The 24,627-nt window shown below is 46.7% G+C and overlaps 1 long non-coding RNA gene across 2 annotated transcripts in view; it reads right to left on the reverse strand.

The window, feature by feature from the left end:
• Window positions 1-240: 240 nt before the first annotated feature.
• LOC144115529 (uncharacterized) overlaps window positions 241-24,627 on the reverse strand; it is a 30,683-nt gene continuing 6,296 nt past the window's right edge. Inside the window, exons 2-4 of one of the 2 annotated variants that reach the window (XR_013311440.1) lie at window positions 20,266-20,328; window positions 10,760-10,813; window positions 241-10,376 (exon numbers count right to left, since the gene is read on the reverse strand). This is a non-coding gene — a long non-coding RNA (uncharacterized LOC144115529). Of the gene's footprint in view, window positions 10,814-20,265; window positions 20,329-24,627 lie in introns of both variants that reach the window. The other variant, XR_013311439.1, reaches the window with a different exon arrangement.

A 24,627-nucleotide genomic window follows, 5' to 3' on the forward strand; every position in this document is an offset into this window, starting at 1 on the left:
AGCGACGGCCGTGCTGCGGTGGGTTACTGGAAGAAGCCAGTCGCTGTATCTAGCCGGGCGGATAGCAAAACGAAGTTCTGCGAGCTTCCTTCCACGAAGTTTCGAATATTCATGGCAGGCAGGTATCCAAGGGGGGCTCCAGGGGGCACGCCGTCTCCGACCCTCTTAGTTCTCTTGGCAGTGCTCAGTCAGCTGCCAATTGCTCCCCCCCCCCCCCCAAAAAAAAAAATGAAAAAGGGGTCACTCCATGAACACTTTCTCGCGTATGTGCAGAGCGCCTGCGCGCCCAGCCATTACCCCCTGAACAGCTTTCAGGCCTGCGCGTCACGTGACGCGACGCCAACGACGCCACTGCGCGCCGGCTGAGGGCCACGAGCGATTGCCGCGCGGGAACTGATGCCACAGACAGGCTCGTCGGCCGCCAGGTCCGCGCGATTTATCAGGGCAAAGACAAATAATTAAGATTACGGACAGAATTATACACATTTATTTATCACAGCAGACTGTCTGTATGCATATTTACAGATATTTACGACTACACATCGTTCGCGGCCAAAATACATGACAGAACCAAAAAGGTTTTTGCGCTGTAATGTAGACGGATGTGTCCTTTTATACTGCGTGCTATAAAATCGTAAACAACTGACCATCGAAACAAGTTGTTGCACCGATAAGAGATACACACAGTTACAATACCAATCTGTATATTAAAGTAAGCCCTGTGTCACGGTACGAGTTTCAGATGAATGAGAGGAAGCAGAACATAGCACATTGCAATGCCAAGAGGTAGAAAACGAAAGCCATACTCGCATCTTAACTGTAGGTTAGAAGAAAATAATATTTCATCCATTTTACAGAGTAGGTGGCCGCCCTTCAATGGCATAAAACACAACATATTACTTTGTAGAGTCGAAGACATGCAACGAAACCACAGTACATTAAACACACTTGTGACTAAACTGTGGACTAGGTTATAATAAATAACTGACACAAAGAACCACTTATTTCACTGCTGCAGGTACAGGAATGCACAAGGAATCCACTGCACAAACTGCATTGCACAATAATATAGACACTAATACAATAATACATAATAGACACGGCAACAATAGTACAATAATAGACACTGCACAAGAAGAGCACATACAGACAAAAGGTGTGACAAATAAGTCATTCACCTACCACAACAGGCACTGTCTGAGGTTCAGCTCAGTAAAAAACAACATTGCACTTAATTGCCACAACACTTTAAAATTTCAGATTAAAAACAAGGAACTGTCATTTAAACTCTGGGCTAGAAAGCATGCATGACGCAAACAAAAGAATGCTCATTGCACTACAACAGGCAGAAGTTCGCCAAAGAAATCACATGAGGAAACTGCAATAAAATATCTGCAGTGCAATTTAAAGTAATTAAATGTGCGGTGTACAAGTTATGGAAAATTACTTTTCAAGAAAGATTTGGGCTTTTCTGTTTTTGCCTTCTGTTCTTTTATAATATGAAGTTGATCATTCCTTTGTTTGCATAAGTTGTTAAGCATTATGTTTGCTGCACAGTTTGCAACAAGTGTGACAAGGAGCTCGTAGGCATGCCCATTTTCACATGCATCTATGTCCTCAAGCCTCGGTAGAGAGTTGAGCGTCAGTTGCCGAACGACATTTCTTTGGTTGGGCCTATGGAGAAATTGTGTGCAGGCACTTTGTGTCACAAGCTTTGTAACTACAACTTCCGTGTACATGACTATTGTAATCACAAGGGCAGAGGGAAACTTGAGTCCACCTCGGTCCAGTTGTGCGATTAAGGAATGGGTGTCTTTCATTTCCGTCTCACTTCCGGTAACAACCAAGTGTCCTCGGCAACTTTCACACTTTAAAACTTTTATTGTAGCATGCGCACAATATCCGCCAACATAACCAATAACTGGCATTCGTTCTCTGAGTGCATCAAGGTCAGCGTCTACAACTTGAACACTAAAGGAGGTTCCTACATCTCTGACACTGTTTGTCTCTTCGATGTTTCTGGAGTCATCAGTGCTCATCTTTGGCAGGGCATTTAGAAGGCGAATCCTGCCCTCTGTCTCACAAAGCTGTCGAACAGATATGTGGTACTGCCCACCACCCATTTGCCGGTACTGTCCAAAACGACTCTCGAGAGGATCCGTTTGAACTTTCCCTCGTAGGACGTACTTAAAATGAAGTTCACTTATGCGGTACTTTGCCAATGCCAGTAAGGATTGAGCAGATAGTCTTAGGGTACTCAACGTGTCCTGGGTAAGGACCCCAGTGTCATGCCCATAAAACTCCCAGACATCAAGCCATTCAGAAAAGCTACCTTTGGGTCATCTGTACTGCAAGACATGGGTTCTTCGTAAACAGTACGATGATGGAAGCCTTTATTTGGCGTTTTTACGTTGACAATATTCCACCAGCGAAGAATGATTTTTGATGAAATCTGCTGTTGCTGCCACATGTTGAAAATCAGCTTCACCACTGCAAGCTGCCAGGGCTGTGGCTACGTGCGGATTAAAAATCTGCGGTACCAGCTTCACATTTTGCCGTTCCAAGTTGCTCGGATTAAATGCCTTGGATGTCAAGCCATACCCAGACTTTATCAGTAGAGATGACTCCTCCTTATGTAAATCTCTCAAATTCTTAAATGAGGCAGTCATTTTGCATTCAGGATGAGCATCATTGTTTGAAAGCTCAAAGCGTGGGTAGAAAAAGCAAGCCCCCGCATTTTTCTTATTCAGCCAATTGTTTCTGATACACTTCAAAAGATGTACAGCATCTACCGCATAAAATAATGGCCAATCTGGATCTGCCGGATGTGGACAAACATGAGGAAGCATTGGCTTTGGCAGAAACATCTTCATTACCTTTCTGTTTAGAGAGTTATTGTCACAAACAACGGCTATGACCCTGTACCCAATCTCTTCTAAGCGTATGATTACCTTCAGTATGGCATGAAGTTGGTCGCCCTGTATGACTTTTACTGGAAGAATGTGTGCTGCCTCCTTGAATGAGCTCAGCAGACTTTGTATCATAAACACGTGTACAGATGTGGCTGCCTCGCTGGAATTCACTGCAGCACCACATATGCTGCTCCCCTTATAATCTAAACAAGGCTTGGTATGAATTTCGTCAAGTATCAACGTCACTGTCTTTTCATGTGGCTGCAGATGTGTAAATCTCTGGGAAACATACTGAAGAAAAGTTGCATCACAAGAATCAATTTATGGGCACATTTGCAAGCGACAGGTGGCGAGAACTACAACGCTCGCCAGACTCGTCAGACAGCACGCACAGGTTGTTCAAAATTTCCAACAAGGAGCTTACTTTGCAAACAGAGTCTGGTACAACAGCGCTACCAAGATTCTTGATCGCGGATCCTTGGTAGCAGGCTGAGACTTGGAGATTTTCGAACACTGTCAATGACGCCTTAAACCAAGGTTCACGATCGTTGGTGATGTTCAAAAACATCGTACTTTTCTTTATGAATCACAGTCCACTGCACTGACACTGAGGCCACTTGCAGGCGCGCCTTTAGTTCTTCGAGTGATAAAAATTCGTCTCTCTCCTGCTCCGCTTCATATGACGCCAGTGATCCTTTGATCGCACGGGCGAGTTGGGAAGCTTCTAGTCGGCTCCTCTTAGCATCAGGTGCTTCTCTCTTGCTGTTGTATGGTGCTGAAAGGTACAAAGGGAAGCTGGTAAATACGGTAGGCACCGATCCACGGCGCAACTGCGGTACTGGCAATCGAACTATAAGAACATTTACTGTTCTTGGATCCGTGTACAGTGTCGTCGTCTCGATGCATGAAGCGTCGAAATCATCGGCGCAAACCTGCACAAACGTAGAAACGTTTCGTAAAAATCTCATAATCCACTTATTAAAATAGCATAATTCTAGCCCCTTTGTCTATAATTAAGCGTGTTTGCAGCAAAGAAATGTGGCCACAATCAATCTATCAGGTCTTCGGAAGTATCACAATAAACGTGCTGGTTAAGTAAAAGCAACCAGGAGCACATACCAGTACCATAAACATTACTTCCCTTAGTGTACGAAGTGGGCACGAAGTCCTTCCTTGGAATGGCGCGTAACCACTTTTTTTGGGAAAGAAAACACTTGTAGCTAGCTTCCTGCCCGTATCGTAATTGCCGGTGCACCCCGGCACACAACACTTGTTCGGCATTTTAGTATCCACTGCACATCGCACACGGAAACAAAATTGCCGCAAAACAACGACGAGAGACGACAAACGCGACCACGCCGCTGCAACCAACCGGGCCGCGCGGCGCAGGGAGCGTGAAAGAACAGAAGGGACCAACGTCTATAAACGTTGGCAGGGACTAAAATCATGTCGCTGGCGATGCGGCTTCTGCAAGTGTCAGCGTGCCGGATGTGACGTCAAAATTTTGGGCGCAGGCCTGAAAGCTGTTCAGCGGACAATGGCCCAGCGCCGCGCCGCAACGGGCGTCGACAAGGGGCATGCACCTTCATGATCCTGGTGCTGGCTCGTTCCCCCTCTCGAGCCGACGGAAAGAATTTCATGTGCGGGGAACCTGAAAGAGCTCCAAGCGATGAACAAAAAAATTCCCCGAGATCTTCGCTGTCCTCCGTTTGTTGCAAAGCGGAGAGACAGTGCGCAGGCGCGTATATGTCCGACATGTACAGATATCTGCACCCCGCTTGCGCCTGCTCGCGCATCGCGCCTCGCGCATGCGCAGACAGGCTCCAGCGCCGCGCGCGTAGGCGCTCCGCCCGTACTCCTAGGATGTGTCCACGGAGTTAGCGCTGGACGGCGCTGCAGCCACTGCCTTCGACGCTACGCTGCGCGGAGAGCCAGCTGAGACGCTGTCCGGCGGGTCGAAAGGGTGCTTCCTGGGCGTATGCGCCCAGCGTCGGCGCTCTTGGCGTACGCTGGGCGCTCTTGGCGTTCGCCAGAACCGATCTGCGCATGCTCACTGGAGGAGGCGCCAGCGGACCTCGGCGAGGTGCTGATATCTGTCCGTGCTAGACATCAGCGTCAGCGCACGGGCGGTCGCGTACGCGTCCGAAGTGGAGTCCGATTTACAATGCAAAAAGTTTCGCAGCATGAATAAAACGCACACAGAAGACAAGGAACAAACAAGACAGGAGCTGTGCTGCACTTCCAACTGATTTTATTTTAAAAATCTCGACGTTTAAATACATTCAGTTATCATGAGGTGAAACCTAATCACAATCATCCCAAAAGCCATTTCATTCTCCAGCAATGACAGTGAAGGTGTGCTGATGCAATTGTCATCAGCTTTCCTAATAAAAAAGCCTTAGATAATTTCACGCTGATGCTTATCCTTGGCGTGACCCAGAAACTGCTGTTTATTAAACATAGGTTTGCATTTGTATGATCTGCAGTGTACAGTCTAACGTGATTGAAAGGTTATCGCGCGAGCGTCGGCCGAGAACAGGAACAGCGCCATGGCCCAGAATCCTCTGTTGTGGCAAGGGAAGTATCAGGGCAGCTTCTCTCACTCTCTTTGCTGTTCCTTAAGCAGCCGCCACTCCGTTCTAGGCAAGCAGCTTTTTTAAGTTTCTTCTTTTGCTCCATCGAACAGGCAGTGATGGTGTTGCGCGCAACATATTCTTCGGTATTATCTGGGATTGGACGCTACGAATGTGCATCTGGCGTGTGTAACAGCAGTTATGGCCTTATGAAAAAATCTTTTTCGAAATTTCATCGGCGGACAAAGACAGTATGACTAGGCGATGTTGAGATGGTATACCTTTTGCAACTCGGCAAGTCGTTCAAATGAAGCAGTGCTAAGGATTAGCTTTACCAAATCTTTCCCACCAAATTTGTTATCGTTCGTGAAGATAAGAGGTAACAAAGTCCACACTCCATTGCAAAGAATGGAAAGCTTAGAATTAAGAGAAAGGGTGGTAATTTTGTCGCGGGGGTGATGGCTGTGGCCTGGAACAGCAAACGAGGGAGAGAAGAATGCGAAATCATGACTTTCATTGCTCCAAAACCGGCCGCTATGCGCCTGCAACGCTAGGCCCGTTGACTCTCGCGCGATAACCTTCAAATCCCGCTAGACTGTACAGCAAGCCGCTGATACCATCCATTACTATATTGAAGTGTTCTAGCGCTCTTTCATTAAATGGGGAGTGAGGAGAACTCTATCAATTTTTTAGTTAGCAAATCTGATAGTTCGGCGTTTCATGGCTTTGTTGCCGCTTGTCCGGGAGCGAAAGATGCATTTATTTCAAAGAAACTTGGATTCGAAGTTGAAAAAGTTTTCCCGCCCTCCGATTCAAACTTCTTCCGATTCAAATTTCTGGCCCCTGGCGGTGCGGTCTAGCACAGCCGAAATGAAAGCTACCTCTGCCGCACGTTGAAGGCATCTATCGGGGGTCGCTACCGTCCCTTTGTTTACGTTTGCACAGGCGTCTTGCCAGCGTTACGATGGATCCCGTTCCCGAACCCGACAACGAAGTTCTCGCAAAAACTCCGGCCTGCATTTCAGCGACCTCAGGCCCACAGAGCGTGCGATGCTTTTGAGGGAGCACGGTTAGGTTAGGCGCCGGCGGGTCGTTTCCCCCTTCCTCAGTGAGCAGCCATTGTTAATTAAATATCTTAACTCCAGTACGGGGAGTCGCGAAGGGCGAGGACAACGTCGGCGCGTCGCGCCCATCGGAGGCTGGCCGAGGCTTTGGGACCAATGGATTGTGATTCTTTTAACGGCGCTGTTGCACGGTGCAGCAGGCGGCGTCGAGGAGGTTTCTCACTGTTGCAAAGGCCAGGGTATTTTTTTGCCCCCAAAAAACAGATGGGTGCTCAAGGGCGCTCGCGATTAAAAGTTGGCGGCTTGAAAGTAAAACCGACGCACGGACCCTTCAACAGGTTCCGCGCGTTTCCGGAGGTACGGGGTCCACTGCTCGGGCTCTCTCGCCCACTTGCATGTACCTTCAGATGTGTACTGTGAATGGATTAAGTTAGCCGAGAGCTCGAATAGAACAGCTCCGCCCAACTGCCGAAGCTATTGAATTGAGCTGCAAACAAAAGAGTTGGAGGAGAGCAGAGGCACAGTCTCTGCAGGTTCCAAATCTTTTTCTTTACTGCCTTGCATCTTGTCTCCCATCCCTAATAAACGATTTCCATTACGTAGTTTGAAGTTGACTGGCACAGCCGGGAACGTTTCGCCGGCAAGCGTGCGAAGACACAAGTGCTCTTTATACTGCTAACTGCCTTGTACGATCACCGACCACCGTGCCTTCATAGTTTTTTATCGGCCGTGGCGATCATCTGACCAGCCTTAATAGGCTCCTTCAAAGGTTAACTAGCACTTGAAGCGGCACTTGGAGTTCCTCTGCTGTTCAGCGCTTGCAAATCGAGGCGCGTCAAAAACAAAACCACGGGGCACGCAAAGCTCATAGACGCGAAGCGCCATAAAAAACCGAAACTCTCCTGGCCGCCTGTGGCGCCGCCAAGCATCGGTTTTCTTTGCTTCCAACATTCAGGTTGTCTTTTGTGTGCGTTCCTTGCATGATAAAAGTGCACTATCGGTTTCAAAGCAAAACTTACTTCAGTACTGAACCGCGCAACTTTCCTTTGTCAGCCTCAGAGATTGGTGGTTTCTTGGAGTAAGGAAAATTCCTCCAAGATTGCGTCGCTTGTCCTATGACGTCATCACGCTTGTACTTGCGAGTTGGCCTGTGGCGGCGATACCTGTATTTTGGCTCTTGCTATTGTCTACCTTACAAGAGCTTTGTTTTCAGTAAGAGTGGCGTTTTTGTGATCAGGGCCTGGTATTTAGCGATACAAGCCAACTTCGATTTCTCCTCAGTGTCTCTTTAAAACAACGCCTTGTTTGGCCAATGTACACTTTTTTACACGTAGGACGAATGCTATAAACCACCTTCGTTACACATTTTGTGAAGTTTGTGACGTGCTTAATATTACACGGCGCCTTCTTCTTTTTCGTTATCATTGGACAAATTTGTGACAACTTGCATGGTGCTGAAAATACGACGTTAACGTTGTATCGGCTGGCGATTTTTTTCAGAGTGTGAGATATCTTATGTAAGTACGTCATTACCTGAGTGTTTTTCTGTTTCTTTTCTTTATCATCTGTTCCTTTACTTCTCTTTTCTGCATTAGGCTCTCACAAACAGCTGAATGCAGAAAAGACTTAGGAGTAGCTGTTGGAAGCAATGCTGTTTCTTGCGGCGTTGAAGGTGACTCCGACTCGTCTTTCTTTACGTTCCCTTCACGCCGGCAAGGTTGGTGGAGAGCGCAGTGCAAAATGGGATCATACACGGCCATTTCTGCATGCGAAGATTTGAATTCGGCTGTCTGATCGGCTCAATGTCAAGCCGGGCAAGTCTGGCTTGGTGTACGCGGATGTGCCTCTCCGTAGTTAAATTGGCACTAGACAACTCCATACATTTTTTTCAGCAAAGATCCATCCTCTGGCTCTTTCTGGCTATGTTGATGTTTGCTGGAAAAGAAAAGGCACATCTATTTCTGTAAAAATTAAGTTTAAATACTTTACCGCCACTTAAGTCAAACTGGTATGACGTCAGTACCGAAAATGACTCGTGATCACTGGTGTAAGTCAATGGCGGTGTAATCTTGCTGCACAGATCCACGTTAAAAATGCTTTATTGGTGTAACAGCACAATTCACTTTCGAAGGCGACTGCTGGCGGTGATACCTGCAGACTTTTTAACCTTCTATCGCTTATAAAAGCTCCCCTCTCAGTGACAGCATCCTGTTTGTCTTTAAAACGCAGTCATCTATTGATGCAGGCCAACTTCAGTTTGCTATCTGAGTTCCTGCACAGCAGTTTTGTTCAAAGTACAGCGGTGTGACAGCTAGGACAGCGGAATATGTATGGAGATGGGGTGGTACTGTTTGCACAATGCATTTCATTAACTTCTTTCGGCAAAAAAAAGTGAATAAATGGGGAATTTGTCATTTTCTTATGAATATTTTCACTCTCGTGAGAGGGGAGGGGATGTTTTGTCAACTGACTTTACTATTTCAGTGTTGTTTCCTTCATTTTCGCGATTCGAAAAGTGTTCGTTTAAGTACACTGATCAGAGCTGTTAGACTTTTCGGACATTCCGCGTGGCACGTGCTACAATATCAGGGCTAGCAGAAGACAACAAGGAAAACGAGGCAGCCGCGCTGCTTTGCCACGCGTACCCGTGCCCCTGGCTGGCCCCGCGCACCAACGGTCAGCCTAGGTGCACTTTGCCGTTCGAGGCCCGTTCCCCATCATCTGGCCCCGATGGGCGAAAGCGCAGTCGGCTGAGTCGCTTTCCGTACCTCGTGAGGCTGAGTCCGGCGCCTGGTTTGCCAGTGGCTTCGACGGCGACCGCCGAAATCATTGCACCAGGAGCCCTCCCCAGCTGCCCGCGGAGGCTGACCTAACTGGATCATGGGGAGCGAGAAGTCCAGGCGTTCTAGGAAGGCTCCAAAGCGAAAGACGACCCCCAAGAAGAGCGACACCAATGAGCCGAAGCCCAAACAAACCAGGAAGAAGGCAAATGTGACCGCGGACGCGGTAGACTCGTCGCCAGAGAAGCCAAGCACACGCCGCCAGAAGGCTGAACTCCTTCGACCGAAGGAACCCGTGGCGTCCAAGAATGGCGCAGCGAAAGTTGGTGCTCGCTCATTAGGCGAGTCAGCATTGCAGAAGTTGTCTGCCGATGCTAACAACCGCTCTGCAAAAAAGGCGGCTGATGTCCCTGGCGCCTCTGCCGGGCAGATGTCAGCCAGCACCGACGGCGGTGCACGCATAGCTGTAACCCACCGCCGGTCGGAGATCAAATCAGGAAGTGAGAAGTGCCACCGCAGCAAACATCACCGGTCGCAAAGCAGCGGGGGTGGTCGACGGCGCTCCCGATCCCGTCGCCGCTCTCGGGCCAGGTCGTTTAGCCACAGCGACTCAGGCAAGCGAGTGCCCAAGAAGCGTGACCGTTCCCGCTCAAGGTCTTCAAAGAGCAGCGCTGGTCGGAAGCGCAGAGAGAGACGCCATCACCGTTCCACGAGCTTGTCTTCGGACAGCGATGCTGCAAAGAAAAGCCGGAAGAAAGGCCGGCGTTCGAGGTCAGGCAGCCGGAGGAAGCGCGGAGCCAGCAAGGACTAGCGGAGATAGACGCTATCGGGCAGTGTGATCTGAGCTGCAGGGTTGAAACCAATCTGCACAAGCACAGGTTCCCTCGAAAACCAAGGAAGGGCCCCGGAACAAGAGTGGACTCCTTGTGCCAAAACATCTGCTTGTAGTGCCGCGAAATCAAAATCTCGGCCGGGAAGGCTGGCAGCGTAGAACAGGCAATGGTATCACAGGCACCCCGCGAACAGTCGGCATCTGTGAGTCGGCATCTGTGTGATATAAAGAATCCACATGAAGTATAGCCGGTATCTGTTCAAGCAGTGTTTCGCAGCCCCTTTTAATAACTAAACAAGTGGCAGTCAGCTATGCCTAGCCCCGTGCACAATACCATTTTTTGTTTTATTTGCTCCTCCGATGGTGCCTAATAGGAGTAAAAGTATAAAGGCTAAAGTCGGACAAGGCCTTGGCCCCTTGTACAATTCCTTGCATCAATGAACTGAACTCACAAGGGTGACAGTTCGACCAGTGGTCCACTTATCACAGAAAAACATTCACCACAGTTCAGTAAACTGAAGCTTCCGTATCCTTCAACCTGCTCTTTGAAAGACAATCTTCAGGAAAGCATGTATGAAGAAAAAGAGTTGATCCTAACCTGCTGAGTTCTGTCCAGAAGGTACACGACGTTTGCGGTCCCTGGAGCTTAAACCTGCATGTGAAAACCAGATAACTTCCACTGAGACAAGACTACACGTGCAAGAGCTCATGTGGTGTTATGTGCATGACACTGAATATGAAATACAATCCTGTAAAACAGCTTTTCAAGGTTGTGCAAACTGAGTAGGGCGAGCCTGAGTTCAAAAGCAAGCGTTTTCGAGTTTAAATTCTGCATGCAGATGATTGCTACTCTCAAGTTCACTACCAACTGCATACAAATTTATAGACTTACAGGAACCGAGTCAACAGCGATTGCATTGACGATAAACTTGCACAATTTCTTGCTTCATGGGAAGGACAGTATGTGTCTACCTACACAGGCTTAAGAACTAACGAGTATCCGTTTTGGTTAATGACAGAAAACATTAATAAAACCATGATTTTTTATTAAACCTTTTATAGCTGTTGTACTGCACAGAGGAAAAAAAAGCGCGCAGCATGGCTACTGGTAAAAACATCCAGTTTACAGCTGCCCACAAATGTTGACAATATGCCCAAAATGATGTTCCACCTCCACCATCTCCAAGAGTGCAATTAATCGAGTAGAGGCACATCTCAAACTGTATACTACTCGGTGTTAAGTGCAGTTAGAGCATACCATATTTACTGGACAACACCCTCATTTCCAAATTTGCGACAAGAAAATGCGGTGTAAAAAAGAAACCGTCATGACCAAGTCCCTCAATGCGCTGCACTGAAAAAGATTAAAGTTAACCTGCTTTTCTAAGACCATGAATGGCACAGAGGAAACCCATCTCTGGGAACACGCTGATGAGGTGAGCTCATCGGACAGACACGGGAGTGAGAGCTGATGACAACAATGATGAACTTTTATGACGCAAAGGCAGTCTTCGTCAAAAGCACAAGGCACTTTCGTCAACACAAGGAGGCGGGGGGGGGGGGGGGGGGAGGGCTCTAAGACCCATTTCCAGGCATTCCATCCAGCAAAGCCATGGCAAAAGCTTGCGTACTGTACCCCTGGTGGGTACCCAGTGGCAACAAGAATGCAACCCTGCACACCCAACATGTGAGGTGCATGCTCACTGACTCGGCCACTCTTGCAAGGAGAGTGAATGTGGCGAGAAACAGCGAGTAAAGGAGCGACTTGTCATCAGTTGTTGCATTATCCTGAGTAGAAATCATAGCGCCACTACATTCGTATTACGGACATTCTGTGATGCAAGGGAACCAGTCAGGCAAAACTAAAAAAACGAACACAGCGGGTCAGTAAGTCTGGTAAAATTGGCGCTGCATTGTGCAACAGTGTATAGCACCAACAGGGCCCACAGCTTAACAAAAACAGATCCAATTTTTAAAAATGGCTTCGCATTATAATAAAACAATTTCCAGACAACAGACAAATCAAAGCCCATATCGTCATCATGAAATCAAATCCATACACGATGAAGTCCAGACGTGCAGATCAACATTGAGTATTGTGAGAAAACTCAGGAAAAAAATGTCACGGTACAGTACCTATACAGCCAAATGTCCGCTGCCCTTAAAACAAAAGCCTCGAAATGCAATAGAAGATGTCAAATGCAGACAAAATACACACAGCAACAAACACAGCTTGGACAGAGTCAGTAATGCTACGTGCATGAAGAAATGAGGTCAGTCACTTGTGACCACACACAAGTAATTATAGTGTACTCTTCAGAAGAGGAAAGCCAAAAGGACACCCTTAAACCAGTGAACAACGGCAACTACAATACCAGGTAGAATTCACCACAGGATATAGCACAGGTTTTGCAGAGCTACAGTCTTCACAAAGCCCCAAACAGGAGACAAAGCAGGAGCGCAAAGTGGTAAAGATGCACTGAATTACATAAGCAAGGATTCGCAGATTCGAGGTCATGCAGCACAAGAATCAGGACGAAGACTGATGTGTAAACACAGAGGCATGAAAGGCTAAAAGTTCCATTGATTGCAATTTTCATACTTGAAAGAATATTGTATAAATGAAAAAATTAATTTGTGCACATAACAGAACGATCACACAAGTGCCAGCATGATTGCAGTTCGTGCTTTCATGCGATGTCACATATGAAGTTTTTCACAATGACCATCACCTCAGAGGTGGTCTTGCTTTGATCTCTCAATAACAGGATGGGGTCTGTTTCGCCCCATTTTGCACCGAAAATGAAGGCATCATTCTCTGCCATTTGTATTTTTGATCGAGCATAATATTTTGGAACCAATGGGCCTCCTTTATTAAAGGTGCACACCAGACGCTTATTTTTTCTTCAATTTTCCGCGTCACAAAATTACTTGATGAAGTGACTTGCGATGAGTACACATAGTGCAGGCTTCACTTGATTGCTCCCTTTGGTCAGGTATTCTGTTAGTACCACGACTGATGTAGGAATCCCATTGAGAGGCTAATGTAAACTGTTCAACCGATACATGCCGGTGATTTCTGCTCCACGACTCTTGAGATAAGGGGAAGAAAGAACTTGGTGCCCACCTCATCGTCAGTAACAGCTGAAGAAACCACTATGCAGCCTATTTTTATTCCCGTTATTCCCTCCATTCCTCCCCATACGAAGCCTAATGCCGTTGCTGTGGAAAGAATTATATTATTTTCGAAACGAGTTCACTAAAAATTGGTTTTGAGATCAGTCCCCATTGTCCTTACTATTTAAATTGCTGTAATTCAAGCAAAATCATTAAAAACATTTCCATCTCGCTTAGCACATAAACGCAATGCACTGAGATCAAAGCCCATGCAATTTTCCATGTTATGAGCATGAAGCAATGGAGTCATGGAAGATTGGCAAGCATGGTAATGAAGGTTTCTTCCCCTGGAACCTTGTGCACATTGGCTTGTTAATGGGCTTATCAAATGCCCGCAAATAATGGAGAACAAATGAGAGTCACTATGAAACAAACACAAGTTCCACAAGCAACGGGGCCTGTGTGCTTCTGTGCAAATGGCAATGCACAAAGAAATGAAAATGCACAAAATCAACGCCATACTACACATTCTGTCTTATTTGTTCTGCAGGGATAAAATAAGAAATGATACGGACAGTAAAAAAGAAGTACAAATGGCATTGTGGAGTAAAATATGGGAACAAATTTTTGAAGCTGATGTTTTCTACCAGCTAAAATGCAATTTCACTTGTGGTATTTTTAGCACAGCTGGTCTGGATAGTTCTCTTAGTGCAAACAGATAGATTCTCATGCACCTAAGGCTGCACATGCACATAAGTGAAGGTAAGGTTCTGCATATGTTTATAGTAGTAGGTTGCATTCAAAGGTTCTTCCTCAGGCAGGATGAACTCTTTGTCCTCTGCTCCTCATGACTGCAATTTCATACAGAGTGCAGTAGTGCAAGAAGTCTCCAAGGCCACAAAAGCATTGTTCATATGCTTTGTGTATTGAATAAGTTTAATGCAGTTCTCGATCAGCAGGCTTACTCATGAGGAGACTCACTCAGGCTCATATTCAGGTGATGACCCGAGTAGTGAGCGAGTCGGATCCGGACTCACATCAGATCATGGTCTGAGTCGTGAGTGAGTCTGGGCTCGGGCTCATATCTGTATTTTTAGAACGGTACACGCTTAGATTTTTTGCCTACTTGATTACTGACAGTGGAGAGGAGGAATGATTTACTGCAACGACCAAAAACACTTGAGGGCGAGGCAGTCTCGCGACATCTCTGGGCAACTGGTGAAGAGGATTCTGCGGAAGCAAGGAAGGCGGAATTCTGTCCCATCCCCACTGCTAGTCTACGCGGCTGCAGTAGCATGTGGACAGGACAAAAGCAGTGTAAATGGCATTGGAGAGTAAAATATGGGAACAAGTTTTCGAAACTGATGCTTTGTGCCAGCTAAACTGCAATGTCACTTGTACTATTTTTAGCACAGTTGGTCTCGACAGTTCTCTTGGTGCATAGAGATGGAGTCTCATGCACCCAACTCCGCACATGCACGTAAATGAAGTTAGGGTTCTGCACATGTTCGCAGCAATAGGTTGCATTCAAAGCATCCTGCTCAAGCATGTACTCTTTGTCGTAATACTGCTTCTCATGCCTGCAATTTGATATAGAGCGCAGTAACGTAAGGAGAAGTCTCCAAGGCCACAACAGCATTGTTCATGTTTTGCATACTGAATACTTATAATGCAGTCCTAGATCAACAGAATCTCTCAGGTTCGTATTCAGATGATGACCTCAGTGGTGAGCAAGTCGGATACGGAGTCATATTCAGATCATGATCCGAGTCGTGAGTGAGTGACAGCGGAGAGGAGGAATGATTTACTGCCGCGATCAAGGAGGCTTGAGGGCGAGGCAGGCTGGCGACGTCTATGGGCAGCCGAAGAAGAGGATTCCGTGGAAGCAAGAAACAGGCATTTTGTCTCATCTCCATTGCGAATTTACGTGAGGGCATTAATGGGCCGGTAGCTTTGTCCGAGTCCTTCCAGTCACCACGATGATCTGCAATCAGTATATCATTCGCGACACGTACATAAGCTGTGCAATTCTTAATTCTGGCATAAAGGCAAAATAGCACTTATCTGCATTAAGTTGAGAAATGCTTGATCCAACTTGAAAAATAACTGAGAACATCAGAGTATAAACCTAATCCAAAGAAGGTCAGACCAAAAACATCCATTCGTGAGCCTTAATTTGGATCTGTAACCACACATTAGCATGACCAAAAAGTGTGACCAGATTACAAAGCAGGCAGCAGATAAGAAGATGCGAAACTGGTCGTGCTTTCTGGTCACATATGTGGCTGCAGGGACGTTTGAGGATAATGCAGCGCGTCACACATTGAAGTTTTTTACCATGGCACTGACCAACTGCCAGCTTACAATGCGACATTACGGCTTGTCAAAAAGATTTTAACTTCCGATGCCCCATGAATTCGTCTTGACTGACCCATTGAAGCTATACAATCTTTTATCCGAAATTTCCAAGAACAAATATTATGCGAGATAACAGGCAAAAAGCAGACATGAAATGAATATCCATACATTACAACCAGCCAAAGCAAATTCAGTAGAGTATTTTCAATCTGGGAAGTGAGAAATACATGCATAACCAAACATAAGGTTTGAAGGAAATGAATGCTTCAGTTGTAATTTCAAGCTGTATAACCAACTGCAATACAAAAATAACTCCTGGCTTACTTCTATACAATCTTTTTGTCCGAAATTTCCAAGAACAAATATTATGCGAGATAACAGGCAAAAAGCAGACATGAAATGAATACAATAATTGCTAGAAGAAGAGGCATAATCCCAACTATGAAAGGCAGGACATTTTGTGAACCTGCAGGGGCTAGTACGTGACTTGCAAGCAACTCTTACAAAAGCACACAATGGCTAATGAGCCATTAGACCCTCCCCCCCCCCCCCGAAAAAAAAAACAGAATGAAAAAAATTGGACGACACGGTCACTGAAATCGAAGGACTATAGCGTAGAATGTGAAAAATAGCCTCGAATGAGAAAAAAAGCAGGATTCAAAGCTTACAAATAGGAATGAGGAGTAGAAAAATAAAACAATGAACCACTCTAGCTTACAAGGCTAGGTGGCACTCGCCACAGGCCCGATACAAAGGTGATGCCTTTAGTGATCTATCCATCAAGGGGAATTTTTTGCTGCACGATACAAAGACACGTCTCTCAATACATTGTTTTACTGGATAGGAGCATCAAGCTATGGTTCAACATAGCTGGCTGCAGTTCCTCTGGAATGTTCTTCCCCTGGCTACTGGTACTCTTGCACTGCCTGCAAAACGAGGCCGCAAAAAACAGGCACAGCAAAAGAGAAAAGCCGACAAACGGCACCAACATTGTTCATAAGGCAGGTAGTCCTGCATTTTAAACTAGACCTTTTAGTGCAATCGAAGAGTAACATGTGTTTTTCAGTCCTGTGTAGCGGCTATTCGGACGCGGAATAGGAATTTCATACTTGTATGCCACGCGAGCATGGAGATACGGACTACTTCTCTCTGCAAAAAAAAAAGCCCGGTGATATGCCGAACTAGTAGCTGTTTGTACCAGTTTTCAGCATAAACTGCTGGCTACAGGTGCCGCCATCGGGATATGGTTCACCAGCTTCCACAAGTTACCATAACGCACCATGAACGGCTATCAAACATACCGCCAGAGAATTCATAAAGCATCACCCGTTTCACGGCAAAGCTATAGATAGCAAAAGAACCAATTATTGCATTTGCTTTGCGATTACGGACACAGAAGAACGCAGGCATACCAGAATGCTGAACGGTGTGATCTCCATCAACGTGCTGGCTTTGCTAAAGACTGCTACAAGAGAATTAAGGCATGAAAAGCTCACTGGCGACCGAGTCAGTGAGATGGGTGTGGCTGAAGACATGTACGTAGTGAAATTTAGATAAACTAATGCCAATTACAGCTTGGCAGCCTATTGCGTCTAGTTGCCCACTGATGCAAGTGCTCAATAGCAGATTTGAACGAATAACTCCATCAGGTTTCAACAAAGCAAATTTGTCGGCTATTGTGGTTAGACATTTCTGCAGTTTTCATGTTACCGGCAAAGGCGTTAACAGGCCCGAACCTTTCGTGACTGCGCAGTGACATTTGTGCAAGCGTGCACAAAGAAGGAACCGCGTCTTCACAACCGTACGCTGCAAAAGTGACAGCCCCCATTTCCCCTTGCTTTGAAGGCACATAGATTTCCTTCTGCAAATCTTCTTCTTCACACAGACCGACAAGACACAAAAACGAATATGTAAAGCAACAGATCGAGGAACTCGCACAACTGTCAATGCGCGAAATTTGGATTGGATTTTGGGGCTTATCCCGCCGGCCAAAGGGAAACAAAAATTTTTTAGCGAGCTTGTTTTGAAAAAAAAAAGTATTTCTTTCCACAGAAATGGCATTAGGCTTTGCATGGGAAGGAAAGGAGGGAATAACGGGAATAAAAAAGGCTGAATAGTGGTTTCTACAGCTGTTACCGACGATGAGGTGGGCACCAAGTTCTTTCTTCTCCTTATCTCAAGAGTCGTGGAGAGGGAATCACTGGCATGCATCGGTTGAACAGTTTAAATTAAGCTCTCAATGGGATTCCTACATCAGTCGTGGTACTAACAGAATACCTGACCAAAGAGAGCAATGTGTGTACTCTTCGAAGTAACTTCATCAAGTAACTTTGTGACGCGGAGAATTGAAGAAAAAAAAGCATCTGGTGTGCACCTTTAATAAACGAGGCCCATTGGTTCCAAAATATTATGCTCGATCAAAAATACACCGCAGCGGTGGCGCAGAGGTGGCGAAGTGGTTGAGCATCCGCCTCGTATGCGGGAGGTGCGGGGTTCGATCCCCAGTGCCGCCGGGTGCCCACCGGTGATACAATGGGTACAAGCTTTCCCCTGGTCTGGTGCTCGGCTTATTTAGGGTGAAATGCTTGGGAAATGGGTCTTTGACCCCACCTTGAGAAAAAGAAAAATACCTTGTGACATGGCGCTCTTTGGCCATAGCTGCCCTTGCGCCATAAAAATCCATAATCATCAAAAATACAAATGACAGAGAATGATGCCTTCATTTTCGGTGCAAAATGGGGCGAAACAGACCCCGTCCTGTTATTGAGAGATCAAAGCAAGACCACCTCTGAGGTGATGGTCATTGTGAAAAACTTCATGTGTGACGTCGCATGAAAGCACGAAATGCAATTATGTTACTACTTGCGTGATCGTTCTGTTATGTGCACAAATTGATTTTTTTTTCATTTATACAATATTCTTTCAAGTATGAAAATTGCACTCAATGGAAATTTTAGCCTTTCATGCCTCTGTGTTTACACATCAGTCTTCGTCCTGGTTCTTGTGCTGCATGACCTCGAATCTGCGAATGCTTGCTTATGTAATTCAGTGCACCTTTACCACTTTGCACTCCTGCTTTGTCTCCTGTTTGGGGCTTCGTGAAGACTGTAGCTCTGCAAAACCTGTGCTATATCGTGTGGTGAATTCTACCTGGTATTGTAGTTGCCATTGTTCACTGGTTTAAGGGTGTCCTTTTGGCTTTGCTCTTCTGATGAGTACACTATGATTACTTGTGGCTGGTCACAAGGGACTGACCTCATTTCGTCATGCACGTAGCATTACTGACTCTGTCCAAACTGTGTTTGTTGCTCTGTGTATTTTGCCTGCATTTGACATCTTCCATTGCATTTCGAGGTTTTTTTAAGAGCAGTGGACATTTGGCTGTATGGGTACTGTACCGTGATATTTTTTTTCTGAGTTTTCTCACAATACTGAATGTTGATCTGCACGTCTGGACTTCATCGTGTATGGATTTGATTTCATGATGACGATATGTGCTTTGATTTGTCTTTGGTCTGGAAATTTCACTATTGTAATGCGAAGCCTTTTAAAAAATTGGTCTGTGTTTTTGTTAAGCTGTGGGCCCTGTTGATGCTATACACTGTTGCACAATGCAGCGCCACTTTTACCAGATTTACTGACCCGCTGTGTTCGTTTTTTAGTTTTGCCTGACTGGTTCCCTTGCATCACAGAATGTCCGTAATACGAATGTAGTGGTGCTATGATTTCTGCTCAGGATAATGCAACAACTGATGACAAGTCGCCCCTTTACTCGCTATTTCTCGCCACATTCACTCTCCTTGCATGAGTGGCCTAGTCAATGAGCATGCACCTCACATGTTGGATGTGCAGGGTTGCATTCCCTGTGCCACTGGGTATCCACCAGGGGTACATCATGCAAGCTTTCGCCCTGGCTTTGCTGGATGGAATGCCTGGAAATGGGTCTTAGACCCCCCACCTCCTTGCGTTGACGAAAGTGCCTTGTGCTTTTGACCAAGATTGCCTTTGCGTCATAAAAATTTATCATTGTCATCATCAGCTCTCATTCTCGTGTCTGTCCGATGAGCTCACCTCATCAGCGTGTTCCCAGAGATGGGTTTCTTCTGTGCCATTCATGGTCTTAGAAAAGCTGGTTAACTTAAATATTTTTCAGTGCAGCGTATTTAGAGACTGGGCAACATTGAGTAGCGCATCGAGAAACTGGATCATGACGGTTTCTTTTTTTACACCGCATTTTCTTGTCCCAAATTTGTAAATGAGGGTGTTGTGTAGTAAATATGGTATGCTATAACTGCACTTAACACAGAGTAGTGTACAGATTGAGATGTGCTTCAACTCGATTAATTGCACTCTTGGAGACGGTGGAACATTATCTTGGGCATATCAGACACGTCCACATAGGCACAGTTTTCAACCTGGCCGGGGGGGGGGGGGAGCAATTAGCACTCTCTTTTTCATTCTTTCCTTGAAATTAACCAAAGCCCTTGCTTTTTGGCTAACTGTAGCAGGTCTAAACAAAACCAAGAGGCCACGTCAAGGAAACAACAGAATTTGTGAAATAAATTTTTGCAAACACAAGAAAGCATGAAGTAAAAGAAAGAAACAGTGTCAGCTGTGAAGAGTGCTTACCAAAAGCTTAGAAGTTGATTAGGCCAGGCGGTTCTCTGAAAACCACTGTTGAACAGCCTGCGCCTAAAAAGAAATAGACAGGGTGAATTAATTGACAACACCAGCTGTGCACACAGCAAAGGCGTACCAAAAAATTCAAGGAGGCCTGTCTGCCAAGGGGCCACTTCCTTATATCGTCAAACAGCTAGCACACATAAAGAACAGTACCACTGAGTACATTTACTCAGTGTCAATCGTAATGAAACAAAAGTTTGACAAGTCCATGCAGTCATGCATCCGGATTTTCACGGTTCCCTCAGCTCCTTTATTTTTTCTCTGGGTTCATAACCCACTGCAGACCTAGGGCAAAACACAACACTTCCATAATATTCAGCGACTATGCATATAAAAGTGCAAACAACAAATGAATTAGCTCAGGGTTCCTGCTCAAAAAACAGAAATCAGGCAACCATAGTTAACTGACAAAGTAGTGTTCCACATTTTCATCCAGACCTGGAACAAAACAAGCCATCGACAATTTATTGATTGAGTTCTTGGTTTGCTTGGCTTATGCATGCAGTCACTGAATTTCATAAAACCAATAAAACTTCCGCTACATAATTAATAGTAAATTGAGGGGATTATCATTCAGAAACGACACATGGGCAACGAGGGACGCAGTCGTGGCGGGCTCCGGATTAATTTGGGTGACTAGGGGTTCTTTGACATGCAGTGACTTAATACAGCTCACGGGCATTTTTGTATTTCGACTATCGACATACGGCCGCCGCGGCCGGCGGCAAATAACTTGCGATCTTGGGACAAGCAGCCGAACGCAAAGCCTCATAGGGACCATGACGGGCTTCATGGTCACTTCATGATAATGGACACTGCACAATAAGCATAACCCAAGCCTTTTTGACACGACTGTCACTGGTGGTGCTGAATTGGAACACTCACGAGGACAGAAGAGACTAGTTGGCAAGAATAAATTCCTGCCAGGATGCAATCGAGCAGCTAGAGTAGAAAAAATTCGCGCCTTTCCAACCTGTGTTTAAACAAAGGTGGTCGCTTTGAAGCGATGTCAAAAATGATGACACTCTATTTTTCTGAGGTTCCAACTTACAGACGGCCTTCGTAAGAAAGCAGCTCACAGAGGATGTTAAATATGCGGAAGCAACCTAGCTGTACACACTTTACGAAAACTCAAAAACATGGAAACGCCCTGTTTTCGTACATCGAACATTCCACATTGGTATGAAAACCAAACTACTACGCCCTAGCGGCTTAGCCGCAGCAACGTTGATGCTTTCACCACACAGGAGAAATGAAAAGTGACTTGCTTTTGCGGAAAACGAGGTTCACATTTCAGCGCAGTCCCGGCAGTAAAAGCCATCGCGGGAAAACTGCAAACAGGATGGATGGATGGATACGGGTGAACCCTTTAAATCGGGTGGTGGCTCAAACCACCTGGCCATGACATGAAATTTTACACTTGTAAAACAGCACAGCAGCGTGAAGCGCCTACAAGCGCGAGACAAAGGCGGCAGAAAAACGTTGGGAGCGTTCACTTTGCGAGCAGCAAGCAAAGGCTAGCGGCTGCAGCGCCAAAGGGCCAGACAAACTACTACATTGTAAAAATGCAAAAGAAACAAAGCAACAACCTAAAAACAATAAACAAATAGCATCTCATACACTTATGTAATGCTGCGCACTTACAACTTGCAAAAATATGCTCGCTTGAAGCGGTTAAAACCACGTAAACAGACTGCAGACTGTATCGGCACCCGAACGGAGCGACACCAGCAGCAAGCTGCGGCGTGCAGGGCGGCATGCATGGCGGCATGGAAGAAAGCGGCGATGGCGCGACGTTGGCGGCAGCAGCATTCGCTGCTCGTGGCAGCCTAGCCGGAACGAGGAGGCGCTCGCAACAAGAAACAAATTTCATGATTCGCGTAACTTTAGTTCAGCCTTACGAGTGGTAGGCTAGTTGTACTCGATGTTTACCGTGATTAACGTGATTTCGGACTGCATGCGACAAATCGCGCAGTTTCACTACAAAGCGCGGGCTTTGCATCGGTGCTATGTACCGGTGCGCCTGGTCTTCAAAAATGAACTGCAATATACCGATGTAATGCTCAGCCAGTAGTTAATGTGCCGTACTGGCATGTTTCATTCTTTGGTTGGAATGAAACATGTGAAGGTTGAAAACGGTTATTTGCGGTGGCAGCATTCTGCCAATCGTATGAGTATATAGGCCCGTCTTCTTAACATGGCCTGGACTTAGACGTTATATAAACCTTTCTGAAGAAACCTTTTACTGCAGACGTCTTAAAGAAGTTTCTAAAAGACTTCTTGCCGTCGACGTCGTTGAGACGTGAAGCCATTTGCAGCTGTTCCAGGACGTTTCTAAGATGTTTTGTGTTTTGTGGTATAGTCCCCTTGCAGTGATTTTAAAGGTAGAAAAATATGCTCAGATCGAATTACTTGAAGTGCTGTTAATGACGTTTTTCTGCTAGAGCCTAATTTGCTACGACAGGCTGGTCTCGATCTGCAAGAATATAAATATTGACGAGACATATGATTTCGAGATATAAACGATGAGGGGCAGGCTTTAATTTTTTTCCTTTCACTGCGCGTGGAAAATAATCGCTTTCTGAGCCCTACTGCGCGCACAAAAAGCGAGAAAACTTGTGTACAAATTCGTTGCAAAAGGAATGAAATACGCCTTCAAACTTTAAATATACGGATTTGGTGCCAGTTCTTCTGCAGGAGAGACGACGGCGGTTTCTTTGGGATTAATTTGTTTTGCTGTACCCGGAGCAAGCTTAAGATTCTTTCAGTCCAACTTCGCCACCATTTTACCTCTCAATCACGCGAGATTTATCGCATGCCTCGGCGCCCGCGGTGCGCATACAGCGGCAGCACACTAATGTTACATCGCCATACGGTATTGTAGCGAAGAGAAAGCTGAAGTGCGATTGCCGCGTGCCGAAGACGACGCTGCTGCTGGCGGACCTGTGTTCTGGTTCGTGTGTTCTTGTGCTCCGGCTATCACCAGCTGTGCTCGCCGCCGGCCTCTACGTCAAGCAAGCCGTCACATTTGGTGGAGCTGCTGGGTACGCATCTCATGTCACACACCCGCCTCGCAATTCGAGCCCGGGACTCAGTCCCAGCCGTCGGGTTTTCCTGGAGCCCCCGGGAGAAACAGAGACTCGCGCTAGCCGACGGCAGCAAGGCTAAGCGCCGGAATTCGGACTCTTGCCCGCGGGATCGAGGACATCTAGGACGACCAACGCCACCATACCGTCCCAGTTACAACAAACCGACCCCGCGATTGCGCCGAGGATCGTCTACGTGCCTGCCACCCCAAGATCTGTCACTCCGTTCCGTGGCGATGGACTTGATGACGTTGAAGACTGGGTCCAACGCTGTGAACGGGTAGCTCGACATAATGGGTGGAGGATGAGAAGTTTAGTAAATCTCTTACACAGGCGAGGTCTGGCGATCTGCACAGAATCCCACCGCGTCCAAACTGGCGAACCTCTGAGATTGACTCATAACGAGAAGTCGTCGACTGGAGAGCAGCCCGAACAGCACCAGGGTTGTTCATTCTGATAGCACCACCATCCTTAGGCACCAGCGCGACAGGGATACTGCCGACACCACTGCGCAAAAAAGCTTCCAACGGTAGGAGATCAGTTGACAGAGAAGCCGACCAGAGGGAACTCCCCTGGCCGGGAGACTGGGTGGACATAGTCCGGGCTTACTGCCTTACCGCACAAAGACGCAGAGAGAAAATGCCACAATCAGCCACCCGAAACTTAGCCGATCGTTCCCAGCAGAGCAGAGCCGTCGGGGCAGCGATGAACAGGACGAACGCCACTGGGTCGAACGATTTACTGGCGCCTCCATCCGGGGGGACAGTACCCGCTGGTCTTCTTTGTCTTCCCCGGCTCGTGCGTTCGTTCGCTGAGTGTGACTGCCTGCATAGTCCTGGTGTGCCCTTCTGCCCTTTCTGTCGGCTTTCGGTGACATTTTGGTGCAGGTTATGGGTAATTTCCCAATGTACGAAGAGTTCCCGGGAGCTTCCGACGACGCCCAGCTACACCCCGTGGACACGACACCTGTCCACAAGGCAAGCCGCTGCTTGCGAGGGTTGGATCCTGAGTTCCGACCCCTGACGGCATGACCCCGCGCAATGACGTCCACTGCGACAAGTCAGACCACCCAGAATGCCGCCAGTTTCCCACCGCTGCTTCTTCATGCGCCTAGCACTCCCACGTCGTTTCATGGTGACAAGATCGAAGACGTGGAAGACTGGTTGGCCAGCTACGACCGAGTCGCTGCGTTTAACCTGTGGGACGAGGACCGCAAGCTACG

The sequence above is a fragment of the Amblyomma americanum genome, chromosome 1 (genome assembly GCF_052857255.1).
Source record: "Amblyomma americanum isolate KBUSLIRL-KWMA chromosome 1, ASM5285725v1, whole genome shotgun sequence".
NCBI lineage: Eukaryota > Metazoa > Arthropoda > Arachnida > Ixodida > Ixodidae > Amblyomma > Amblyomma americanum.